Here is a 12,870-nt window from a genome sequence, read left to right as displayed (position 1 = left end):
TACGTTCAGCGGTGACAGCTTCTATCACCAAAATACTGAAGGCACGCCCAATGGTGTAGGGTGCATGCAACGTGCTGCCAGACAGAAGACCAGAATTTGGGTCCCCAGCTCTGAGCCCATAGGAACTAGGAGAGTCCAGTTTCATGCTAACAGGTTTCAGAGTGGTAGCCATGTTAGGACTTGACTACACTTGCGAGTTAGAGTGCATTAAAAGGAGCCCCGGGTGCACTAGCTCACTACCTGTCCACACTGGCAAGGCACGTAGAGCACTCTGACTCCACGGCTAGAGCGCTCCTGGTTCTCCACCTCGGCGAGTAGAATAACGTTTGATGCGCCCCTGCTGGAGCACCCCAGCATCAGTGTGAATGAGGTGTTGCATTACTGCGCTCTGATCATCCTCCGGAAACATCCCATAATCCCCTTAAGTCAAGTGGCCACTCTTGTTATTGTTTTGGATATGCCCTTTGAAAGCTCCCTTTGACAGCCAGCTGCTTATCTGCTCCAAGACAAAGCAGCCATTACTGTGGAATGCTGTGTGAGAGAGAGAGGCGTGGGGGGAGGAGGGGAGGAGGAGGTGGTCTGCTCCTCTCTGAACTTACAAGACACCATGCTGACATGCTCTCAGCCCCCCAAAAACCCACTCTCCTCCCCCACATACACACAACACACCATCACACTCCCCCCATTTGAAAAGCACGCTGCAGCCACTTGCATGCTGGGATAGCTACAATGCACTGCTCTCTGTGGCCGTTGCAAGAGCTGCTAATGTGTGCTGGCTGCTGTCAGTGTGGACAGACTACAGCGCTTTCCCTACTGCGCTCTATGAAGGCTGGTTTAACTCCAAGTGCTCTACATCTGCAAGTGTAGTCATGCCCTTAGTCTGTATCATCAAAAACAAGTCCTTGTGGCACCTTAGAGATTAACAAATTTATTTGATTTGTTAGTCTCTAAGGTACCACAAGGACTCCTTGTTTTTTTCAGTTTCATGCTAGTAAGCCACTTTGGCTGACTGCAGAGAAATGTAATGACTAGCTTAGGAACAAACACACATCTAACCCCACTGACTGCAATGTGAAGCCTAGTGGGGTAGGACAGAGGACAGCCAAAGGGAAAAGGTGAGGGATCTCTGACAACCAGTGCAAGAAAAATACACACATCATAGGTTAGCTCACGCCACAATGTGATCTTTAGCATTTCACAAGTAGCCATAGATTTGGGTTCTCTCAGATGTCAAGTGAATCTCCTTAGAGCCGTGTTTAGTTCCTACCCCTCTAAAGGGATTGTTGTTGAGTTCAAGGAAGGGCAGGAACTCAAATTGTTATATAGCTATATAAGATTGGCACCAACAACTAGTCCACTTCAGAAGGTGAATCACACAGATGACAATCTTATTTTTGCTCCAAACAAATCAGAGAAGTTGTACTATCTCTACAGCAAAGTCACAATCCCTTTTCTTTTCAGACAGTATTCACAGCAAGGATGATGTGACCAAAGCCACAAGGGGAGTGGGAAATGTTTTGACCTAGTAGGAATGCCCTGGCATAGGTTTACTACAGACTCCCCAGTGGGGGAAGGAAAAAGCAAACAGCGTGTTTAAGAGTTATACTCTAGGAAGGTCAATCTCTGAGGGTATGGCTAGACTTGCAGATGTAGAGCGTTTTGAGTTAAACCGGCCTTCGGAGAGCGCAGTAGGGAAAGCGCTGTAGTCTGTTCACACTGACAGCGCACTGGCGTGGCCACATTAGCAGCTCTTGCAATGGCCACAGAGAGCCGTGCATTGTGGTAGCTAGCCCAGCATGCAAGGGGCTGCAATGTGCTTTTCAAATGAGGGGGATGGGGTGGAGTGTGACAGGGAGTGTGTTGTGTGTATGTGGAGGGGGGGGAAGAGAGGAGTTTTTTGGGGAGGCCGAGAGCATGTCAGCATGCTGTTTTGTAAATTCAGACAGCAACAGATCCCAGGATGCTTTGTCTCGGAGCAGATAAGCATGCTGGCTGTCAGAAACAGAGCTTTCAAAGGGCATATTGGCATGCCTGCAGTGATTCCAAAACAATGACAGGAGTGGCCACTTGACTTGAGGGGATTATGGGACCTTTCCGGAGGCTGATCAGAGCACAGTAATGTAACACCTCGTGCACATTGACGCCCGGGCGTTTCAGCCAATGCGCACCAGGTGTTAACCTCACCGAGGTGGAATACCAGGAGCCGTGGAGTCAGAGCACTCTACATGTCTTGCCACTGTGGACCGGTAGTGAGCTAGTGCGCCCGGGGCTCCTTTAATGCGCTCTAACTTGCGAGTGTAGCCAAGCCCTGAAATTGAAGTAAATGCAAGACGTTTAATTATTTCTTTGTTTCAAGAATGCAAGTAGCATTTCAGAACTCGTTAGGTATACCAAATATTTATTCCCCCTCCCCCCAAAAGAGAGAGAACAGGACTTTTCTCCGGATCTCTGAAAATTGTTCAGACTTTAAATCTGTACTGCAAGTTACATTCCTTACTGAGGCACTGCATCTGCTCAGTGACCTGCAAATGTCTGAAAGATAATCCAACAAGCATGAGGGGAGGGGAGGAAATGGACTGAAGGAAGACACTTTGTGGAATCTCAATAGGTGTCAGTTCCTCTGAATTCAGTTATTTTTAATCACACAAACATTTCTTAAAGGAGTGTGAGATAAAGTCACTGACAAACTATTTGATACTGTTTGCTAGCACAACTTTTGGTCTACACAAATTTTGGAAGGGATATTAAATCTCATGCTTCAGGGTTTAAGCCTCTCTCTAAACTAATAGAGACCAAGATGAGACCTATTGTTGGGAGATTACCCCCACATATGATATTGGAGGGTTCTTGCACCTTCCTCTGAAGCATCTGGTGCTGGCCACCGTCGGAGACAGGATACTCAACTAGATGACTTCGAGACGGCTCCAGCCTGGCAATTCCCATGTTCCTAACATTAATGCAGATTTATTTCTAACATATAAAAGAGAGGTATTGCAGCTACTGGATAACAATACCCCCCCGCTCAATACTTTTCTGACTGGTATTAACCTACTAGAAGTTCAGAAAAAGAGATAATTCCCATTGGAACTAACTTGGATCCCACCAGGTCTTGTAAATAATTTTCTGGTAATATGCAATGTCTGATGCCTTCAATTAAAAAAAGTTAGGTTTAAGATAAAAATCAGGATGTTCCAGCTAACAAACATGAAAATATCAGGAAAGCTATTTGTGATCAGATTTTCATGCCGCTTAACCAAATATGTTCTCCTTACCAGCAAAAGGGTACTGGCCTGCTCCTGATTGCTATATGCCACTCTTCAGTAGACTTGATGTCTGTTAACCACTTGATACCAAAAGTCTGGGATTTTTTGCATTAGTGCTTAGGTCTAATTCACATAGAATAATTTTTAAAAATAGCCAACTTGTAGATATACTATAAAACAGAAGATGACCACAATGAGTTCAGAGGATTTTTTGCTTTTATTGTTATTCTCATCACACTAATGAAAATGAAACAGGAGATATGTTTTTCAGGGGGTTCTAAACTGGATGTGCTTAAAAAGTACTAAAACTTGGAAACATGGTAAAAGCTAAGACGCAAAGCTGTCTAAAGGTAGCTCTGAAAAGTTAAGCGTGATAATGGCATCATTAGGTTCTATGTTTACTGTGCCAATTAATTTGAATTTGCACAACCCACAAGTAAACAGTTATTCTGAACTACTCATTCCACAAACTCAACATGGGCTCTGAAAGTCAAACTGGCTGTCTCAGTCACGCATGAACACTAGCAGTGCTTATCCTGTGGTGGTTAGACCTCTAATTACTGTGCCATACTGCCGCTAAAAGAGAATTGGAAGGAGTAAAGGATTTTATTTTCATAGTTGAAGACTGATTTTATTTATTTATTTTTTTAACTCTAAAATGAAAATGTTGCCAGCACTTCGGACTCATGTCTACAATACCTATATGACCACAAATGTGCTGCCAAGTGGGAAATTCCAATTCTTTCGTTTTGCCCATCAGTAAGGGACTAACAGGGGGTGGCACAGTCAATTCTTGTTGGAGGGCAACCCTTCAAAGATTCAACAACTTCTCCTACTGCCCAACCACAAGCAGTATTGTTGAGCTCAGAAGAACTTTAAACTCTTGGTGTGGTCATTGCAACACAAAGCAGATTAAAATAAAGGCAAACCTTTTTTAATAAGGTGTATAGATGTGATCTAGCCCAGGCATGAGCTCTGGATATCCTGTCCACTCATGAAGCCCTGCAATGAAGGGCATAGCCTGGGAAGCATACCACAGTAGGTATGCATATCTATTTGGATTGTATTGAGCATTCCTTTGCTTATACAGAATATAAGATCTTCAGGGAAGCAGCAGGGTCTTCCTTTGTGTGTTGTACAACAGCGAGCACGGTGTTGGTGTTTGGCAAGTAGATAGAGCCAAGCAGTGGTTGTGTGGGTTTGAGACCACTTCGCGGGGCTGGGGGGCAGTTCATCTGTGGCCAAAACCTGAAATGGCCATTTGCACAATTTTATTGTGCTATGAATAGTTCTGGCAGCATATTAGGTCCAAAACACAACAAAGTCTGATATTAGGTCAAGAGAAGATCATCTCTCTCCATTATGATGTACCCATGTCACTGAAAGAATAAATGGATCAATTTATTATATTGTGTTCAAAGGATCCACAAAACCGTCATTAAGGGAAGGATCTTGTACATTATAAACAAGAGTGGCAACAGTTTTGCTCTCATAAGGAGGCTCAGACCTGATGCATAAAGTCAAATCTCCCTTTGGGCCCTGTCATAACTCATGTATTTTGACACAGTAATGGAGACAGCTATTGTAATGGAAATGTTTAAAGATGTGTTTTCCAGTTTCTTTACTTCCTAATTTTAAGCAGGACTCTATTGAAAGCATTTAGGTTGCAATGTCACGCACCTCGAAATCAGAATATGTCAGAAGTTAGGCTGCCCATGCAACCTTCATTGTGCCGCTGGTGATATGCTGTTTGATATACAGTCCTTACTTACAATACTATTTTTATCTATAGGACGTCTGCCTCATTTAGTGCCCAGAAGAGACAACGCTCTGGGAATAAGGCAGCAGTTCAGTATTTTTATCCTCATCATTCGTAATGCATGCGTTATTTATTCTACAAATGCTAAATTCATTGCCTCATGGTCTGTTTCTAGGGAGCTCATCACTGTAGTATTTGAGGACCTCACAAATTTTTTTCCCCCATTGTGAGATGACAGCATTTTTACCTCCATTTTATAGCTGGGCAAACTGAGACAGTTACTTTCCTGACACCATTCAGTGAATCAGTGACAGAGCCAGGACTAGAATTCAGGACCTCCTGACTCATTTCCCCAGACCACGCTACTTTACTGCCAGAGGTGCTGAGCATCCACAGCTTCCATTGACTTCAGCTGCTTGAGTGCTCAGAACTTCTGCATATCAGTCCCCAGGTGTCTCAAAGATGGGTACCCAGAAAATGAGGTATACACAATTAGTGGCCACCTGCCAAAATTTGGTATTAGTGACTTGTTCAGTAGCATACCAGAAGATGGCCATTAGAGGCAGGGAGAGAACTGGGTTCTCCTGTGAAGCACTCACCTATCTTAACCACAAGATCATCCTTTCTTCTTGCAGTCCCCTGCCTTGCTCCCTACACACCTTTGAACTTCCCATGTTAATGAAGCAGGAATCCTTCAAGAAGATAAAGTCAATACACAACTGTGATTCTTTCCTTTAGCACAGGGGTGGGCAAACTTTTTGGCCTAAGGGCCACACCTGGATATGGAAATTGTATGGCGGGCCATGAATGCTCACAAAATTGGGGTTGGGGTGCAGGAGAGGGTGAGCGCTGGGGGTGCAGGCTCTGGGGTGAGGCCAGAAATGAGGAGTTCAGGCTGTGGGAGGGGGCTCCAGCCTCGGGTGCGGGGTGAGGTCTCCGGCTGGACATGCGGGCTCTAGGGTGGAGCTGGGGATGAGGGATTTGGTGTGTAGGAGGATGCTCCAGGCTGGGACTGAGGGGTTCAGAGAGGTGGGAGGGGGATCAGAGCTGGGGCTAGGGCATGAGAGGGCTCGAGGTGCAGCCTCCAAGGTGGCACTTACCTCAAGCAGCTCCTGGAAGCAGCGGCATGTCTCCCCTTCAGCTCCTATAAGGAGGCGTGGCCAGGTGGCTCTGTGCACTGCTCCATCTGCAGGCGCCGCCCCCCCGCAGCTCCCACTGGCCGGGAACTGCAACCAATGGGAGCTGCAGGGGCAGCACACAGAGCAACTTGGCCGCGCCCCCGCGTATCATAGAATCGCAGGACCAAACCCCACTAAATCATCCCAGCCAGGGCTTTGTCAAGCCTGATCTTAAAAACCTCTAAAGAAAGAGATTCCACCACCTCCCTAGGTAACCCATTCCAGTGCTTCACCACCCTACTAGTGAAAAAGTTTTTCCTAATGTCCAACCTAAACCTCCCCCTCTGCAACTTGAGACCATTACTCCTTGTTCTGTCATCTTCTACCACTGAGAACAGTCTAGATCCATCCTCTTTGGAACCCCCTTTCAGGTAGTTGAAAGCAGCTATCAAATCCCCCCTCATTCTTCTCTTCTGCAGACTAAACAATCTCAGTTCCCTCAGCCTCTCCTCATAAGTCATGTGCTCCAGCCCCCTAATCATTTTTGTTGCCCTCCGCTGGACTCTCTCCAATTTATCCACATCCTTCTTGTAGTGACACAGTACTCCAGATGAGGCCTCACCAGTGCTGAGTAGAGGGGAATGATCACATCCCTCGATCTGCTGGAAATGCTCCATCTTATACAACCCAAAATGCCATTAGCCTTCTTGGCAACAAGAGCACACTCTTGACTCATATTCAGCTTTTTGTCCACCGTAACCCCTAGGTCCTTTTCTGCAGAACTGCTGCCCAGCCATTCGGTCCCTAGTCTATAGTAGGAGCCAGAGAGGGGACATGCCGCTGTTTCCGGGAGCTGTGCGGAGCTAGGGCACATGCATGCAAAGCGGCCCTCGACCCCACACCCCAGCTGGAGTGCAGCAAGCCCCAGGCCCCGCTCCCCAGCGGGAGCTCAAGGGCCAGATTAAAATCAGCTGGAGGGCCGAATGTGGCCTGCAGGCCACAGTTAGCCCACCCCTGCTTTAGCACCATATATCTTGTGCTTTGAATGAGGAAAGGGTCCTGTACAAAAACCAGGCCTTGTCTATACACAGTTTTTGTACTGACTTAGTAGTGATCATGTAGATAAAAACTATCGTAATACATATGCACAAGAGGCAGAAGTAAGGTTGCATACACAACCTAAATCCTGACATTTTCTAACTTTCAAGTGTTTGACTTTGCAACTCAAATAACATTCTTTTAACAGTTGTGTGTGTGAGATTCACTAGGTTTTTATAAAAGGAAAAGCTAAAAGCACTAAGTGTTGCTGTAACACCTCCCCACCCCATGCAACATCAGTAAGATTTGAACCACAAACCTTCAGCACAGCTTAGGTTACAGGAATATTAGCTGGGCAGCAGGTAAAGGCACTTTATCCTGGGGAAAGGAGCTCATGGCCCCGTGTGGTGCATCCAAAGAGGAGGATTGGTTACGAGGCACATATGCTAGGTTCGGAAGGGTGGGCTATCCATGGTGGCTCTTTCCCTCAATCCTCGAGAGGCTGTCTGCTCCTGGATTCCCAGTGCAGTGTGTGTTGCTGCTGCTATGGAGGCGGGTGTGGCTGACCTTTCAGAATATTCACGTTCAGTGATTTGACATGTTGTCAAAATGTTGCTGACAACATAAGCAACTAAAAGAAAGTGAGGACTTCCCACAGCATCTCAGCTAAATGCCGTGAAACAGAAAAGGCATTTCTCTGGGTCAAGGACCTTCTCCCTTTTGCATGCAAAGGTGTTCATACTCCCTGCCCCCCTCCCTCCAAGGTCTCTATTTTATAACAAAGTATTAGGAAACCTAAATACTACTAGTTCCTTCTATAATTGAATAATAAACTGACTTAAGCAAAGAACCCCAAAGGCTGCCACTTTCCTCAATGCGTCACCCATCGATTATAACCACCATATATTTCAGCCCCCTATGTAACTGATATGAGAATAGAGACATCACTAGGTGATACCACCTTTAAATAAAACACTTGCATATTAAACCCATTTTCTGCTTTCTACAGTTACTTCCCACAGAATATCAAATCAAGTTCACGGTCTTGGTTCTTATTTTCAAGGCACTCGCCAGTCTACATGAAGGCTTCTGTTGATAATTTTGCTCCTCTGGCCCAATGGAACTCTCTACAAGAAGGGTAAAGCTCATCTTTGTGGGCGACAGTACTTTTGTGGGGGCTGATCCAAGACTGTGAAATGAACACCCCTCACAGGAACTAAGGACTATCCCAAACCACCTCCTTCTGCTCCCAGTGCATGACATTTCCTCAATGTTGCTTTTTCTAACGAATACACAGCAACATTTGAAAAGACATCCTACAAAACAAGACACTACAGCGCACGTCTCCTCCAGGAGAAGAGATGAGAGAACACACAAAACATGACAGATGTTATGTCACTTGTGCACTACTCGAAGGCACTCAGATACTATGGTGATGAGCACAGTATAAGAGACTATATGGAACAGAATGTAGCTAAATATTTCTATGGCAACAGTAAAAGAGCACAAAGGAGCTGCCTCAGCCTCACCAGACGATTTGAGAAGCCAACATAATTAAACACTCCAGAGCCCCAGATTTTTACTGCCAAAACTCCCTTCTTGACCCAACAAGCAGAACCAAAATGATCTGATTCAGCAGAGAAATATTAACTTACACTAAAACAACCGGTACACTGACAAAGTTATCAGTGAGCTATTGGCTAGCGTAGCAAGATACTAAACTCTGATTCACATATCTCTGAGGCAGCAGATTAATATTCTCTTGGACAAAATATATGAAAGTCATCAACTAGATCTGGTATCTACAATCCAGTGGGAGCAGTTTAAATCAACACTATTACAAGCTTCAGGTATGCCAACTGCCTTCATTTACACACAGTATTGCATTTTGAGTAATTTCTAGTAAAGGGAAGTTTAACATGACTTCTTTAAGACATTAATTTCCGTGTTCTGCATAAAAAGGAGTTAAGAAAGTGCACATGCCGCTAATAATACTTAAAATAAGTGAATCTACTACAGAAATGTTGAAGGATCATTATAATTACGACACTTTGCTCACAAAAGCAATTGGACAATGGCAAAGTTATTCAAGTGTGAACCTGAGGCAGGTACTCAAGGCAGAGTCAGTAAATACTCCTGTAGAATCATCATTTATATGACAAGAACAGATCACTTGAGCCATCCAGACTCATTACCTACATTTTCCACATTGCTCACAACATTTCAGCCAATATTCTACCCACTGGTTCTCAACCTCTTCCATTCCACAATCCCATATTACTAAAGAAAAATGTTTTGCAACACCTGAATTGAGTGTTCTCTCTCAAGCTGCTTTTGTGATCCTATAAAGCCTCTAACAGAACAGATTCTCAACTTCTGGGAGGTAGCACACTGTTCTAATCTCCTTCTCTTGTTTATGGTTAGTCAGCTTCACACCACTGAGAAAACCTGTTCTTCCTCCTCCAGATTCAGCTTAGCCTCCTCACAGTCCTCTTCTGGATCTCTTGCATTCCTTTTCTGGTCCATTCAGAATCCTCAATCTGTGCTTAGTCCTCTCCTATTCAATCTCACTTAGCAGGTTTCCAATGTCTCGAAATGAAAGTTAGTGGGAGCCCTTCCCACATACCTATTCTGTATCTTTATGGAGAGTTGTTCCTATACTGAGTTTACTGACTAGGGCTTTGGCTACACTTGCATTTCAAAGCACTGCCGCGGCAGCGCTTTGAAGCGCTAAGTGTAGTCAAAGCGCCAGCGCTGGGAGAAAACTCTCCCAGCGCTGTCCGTACTCCACCTCCCTGTGGGGAATAACGGACAGCGCTGGGAGCGCGGCTCTCAGCGCTGGGGCTTTGACTACACTGGCGCTTTGTAGCGCCGCAATTTGCAGCGCTACAGAGGGTGTGTTTTCACACCCTGCTGCAGTGCTGCAAATTTGTAAGTGTAGCCAAGCCCTAGGTATCTATTGGTCCCAGGTGCTGAGTTTTATTTTTCCTGGTGGGTGCTCCACCCCCACTCCACCTAGAGACCCCACCCTCATTCCGCCTCTTCCCACCCCCAAGGCTCTCTGCCCTCCCACCAGCAGCTGATCAGCAGCCCCTGCCAAACTGCTGCGGCTGGTGGGTGCTGGGCACCCCTCTTTTTTTTCCTGTGGGGCTTGAGCCCCAGAGCACCCACGGAGTCAGCACCTATGCTATTGGTGATCTAACTTTTTCAACTAGCCAAGCCCCTGAATCATCTCTTACACATACACACACACTCCCCCCACTCTCCTCTCCCAGAAAAAAGGAGAAATGGTTTGCAATTGCCATGATGTTGCTCCTGACAAAACCACCCTTATACAATCTCTGGAGCAAAATACCTCCCCAAGCCACTCTTTACTGTCAGTGCTGAAGGTGTTGCTAGGCAACTGAGGAGCTTTATTCTGTGTTTTTTTGTTCTTTTTAATGTTTGTTGGCTATTGGTTTGGCTAACATGCCTGTACTGTGTATAATAATGAAACCTGTTTACCAAAAATGTGTCAACATGAGAGAGATATAGGGCTGAGGGGACAAATGCCCCGGCTGAATTTGTGTATGTATGCTTTGAACCAAATATTTGGTTCAAAGCAGTCAGCTTCATAATGGTAGTAGGGTCACAGGTGGCAGCCCTTATCAGAGCAGATATTTGATATATCTAAGTATGTTCTTCAATTTTAAAACTACTATTTTAAATACGTAAGTTAAGAGAAGCTATATTTTAACCCTATGAAAGTCCTTTTAGGACAGTGGTCTTCGAACACTAAGCATGAGAATTATCACTTAATTATCACTTAACTGCACTATCTGCTCAAGAAACTCCCTGAAAAAGCACAGGAACAGATCTGTACAGACACATGCCTTGAACCCCGACCAGGAGTATTCTATTTGCTACCCAAGATCCATAAACCTGGAAATCCTGGCTGCCCCATCATCTTAGGGCTTGGCTACACTTGAGAGTTGCAGCGCTGGTGGAGGCTTTCCAGCACTGCAATTAGTAACCGTCCACACCTGCAAGGCACATCCAGCGCTGCAACTCCCTGGCTGCAGCGCTGGCTGAACACCTGGTCTGCTTGGGGTGTAGCGAGTGCAGCGCTGGTGATGCAGCGCTGCTCGTCAGGTGTGGCCACACACCAGCGCTGTTATTGGCCTCCAGGGTATTAGCAGATATCCCAGAATGCTTTTAACTAAATTACTCTCTTTGTTTTGTTATGCAGCCTCTCTTTGTTTTGTTGTGAACTCAGAGCTCCGGGAGCTGCTTATCAAACACCTCCTGTTTGCTGTGATCAATCTGTACCTGACTGTGAACAATCATATGAGATAACCCCTGTGAATGAGGCAGGCAGGGAGTGTTTGCTTGACAGAAACAGCGGGGGCAGAGGGGAGAAAGGGAGTCCGTTGGACGCAGGCTGTTTGCAGTTAAGAGTTAAGGGTAAGGGATCGGGAACATTTTCTGATTTTGCAAGACAGGAAGCTAACACACAGTGTTGGCTCCAAAAATCCACTCTCTCTCTCTCCCCCGCTCCCTGTCACACTACGCCCCACCCCACCCCCCTCTTTTGAAAAGCACGTTGCTGCCACTTGAACACTGGGATAGCTGCCCATAATGCATCACTCCCAACAGCGCTGCAAATGCTGCAAATGTGGCCACACACCAGCGCTGGTAGCTGTGAGTGTGGCCACACACCAGCGCTGGCCCTGCACAGCTGGATGACCAGCGCTGTAAACTCCCAGCGCTGCAACTCTCAAGTGTAGCCAAGCACTCAGGCATTGGCACCCTAACAGCAGGACTGTCTGGCTATGTGGACTCTCTCCTCAGGCCCTATGCTACCAGCACTCCCAGCTATCTTTGAGACACCACTGACTTCCTGAGGAAACTACAATCCATCGGTGATCTCCCAGAAAACACCATCCTGGCCACTATGGATGTGGAAGCCCTCTACACCAACATTCCACACAAAGATGGACTACAAGCCATCAGGAATAGTATCCCCAATAATGTCACGGCTAACCTGGTGGCTGAACTTTGTGACTTTGTCCTCACCCACAACTATTTCACATTTGGAGACAATATATACCTTCAAGTCAGCGGCACTTCTATGGGCACCCGCATGGCCCCACAATATGCCAACATTTTCATGGCTGACTTAGAATAACGCTTCCTTAGCTCTTGTCCCCTTATGCCCCTACTCTACTTGCGCTACATTGATGACATCATCATCATCATCTGGACCCACGGAAAAGAAGCCCTTGAAGAATTCCACCATGATTTCAACAATTTCCATCCCACAATCAAACTCAGCCTGGACCAATCCATACAAGCAGTCTACTTCCTGGACTCTAGTGTGCTCATAAACAATAGTAACAACCACCACCCTACACCGAAAACCTACTGACCGCTATACTTACCTACGTGCCTCCAGCTTTCATCCAGGACATACCACTCGATTCATTGTCTACAGCCAAGCTCTAAGATACAATCACATTTGCTCCAATCCCTCAAACAGAGACAAACACCTACAAGATCTCTATTAAGCATTCTTACAACTACAGTACCCACCTGGTGAAGTGAAAAAAAGATTGACAGAGACAGAAGAGTACCCAGAAGTCACCTACTACAGGACAGGCCCAACAAAGAAAGTAACAGGACGCCACTAGCCGTCATCTTCAGCCCCCAACTA

General features: G+C 45.8%; 1 protein-coding gene across 5 annotated transcripts in view; it reads right to left on the bottom strand.

The window, feature by feature from the left end:
* Positions 1–12,870, bottom strand: part of GPATCH8 (G-patch domain containing 8) — an 83,253-nt gene that overhangs the window by 33,354 nt on the left and 37,029 nt on the right. The window lies entirely within an intron of this gene.

This window comes from Mauremys reevesii, linkage group 17, assembly GCF_016161935.1.
Source record: "Mauremys reevesii isolate NIE-2019 linkage group 17, ASM1616193v1, whole genome shotgun sequence".
Taxonomy (NCBI): Eukaryota; Metazoa; Chordata; order Testudines; family Geoemydidae; genus Mauremys; species Mauremys reevesii.
The sequence above is the reverse complement of the archived record's forward strand: the minus strand, read 5'-3'. Positions and strand labels throughout refer to the sequence as shown.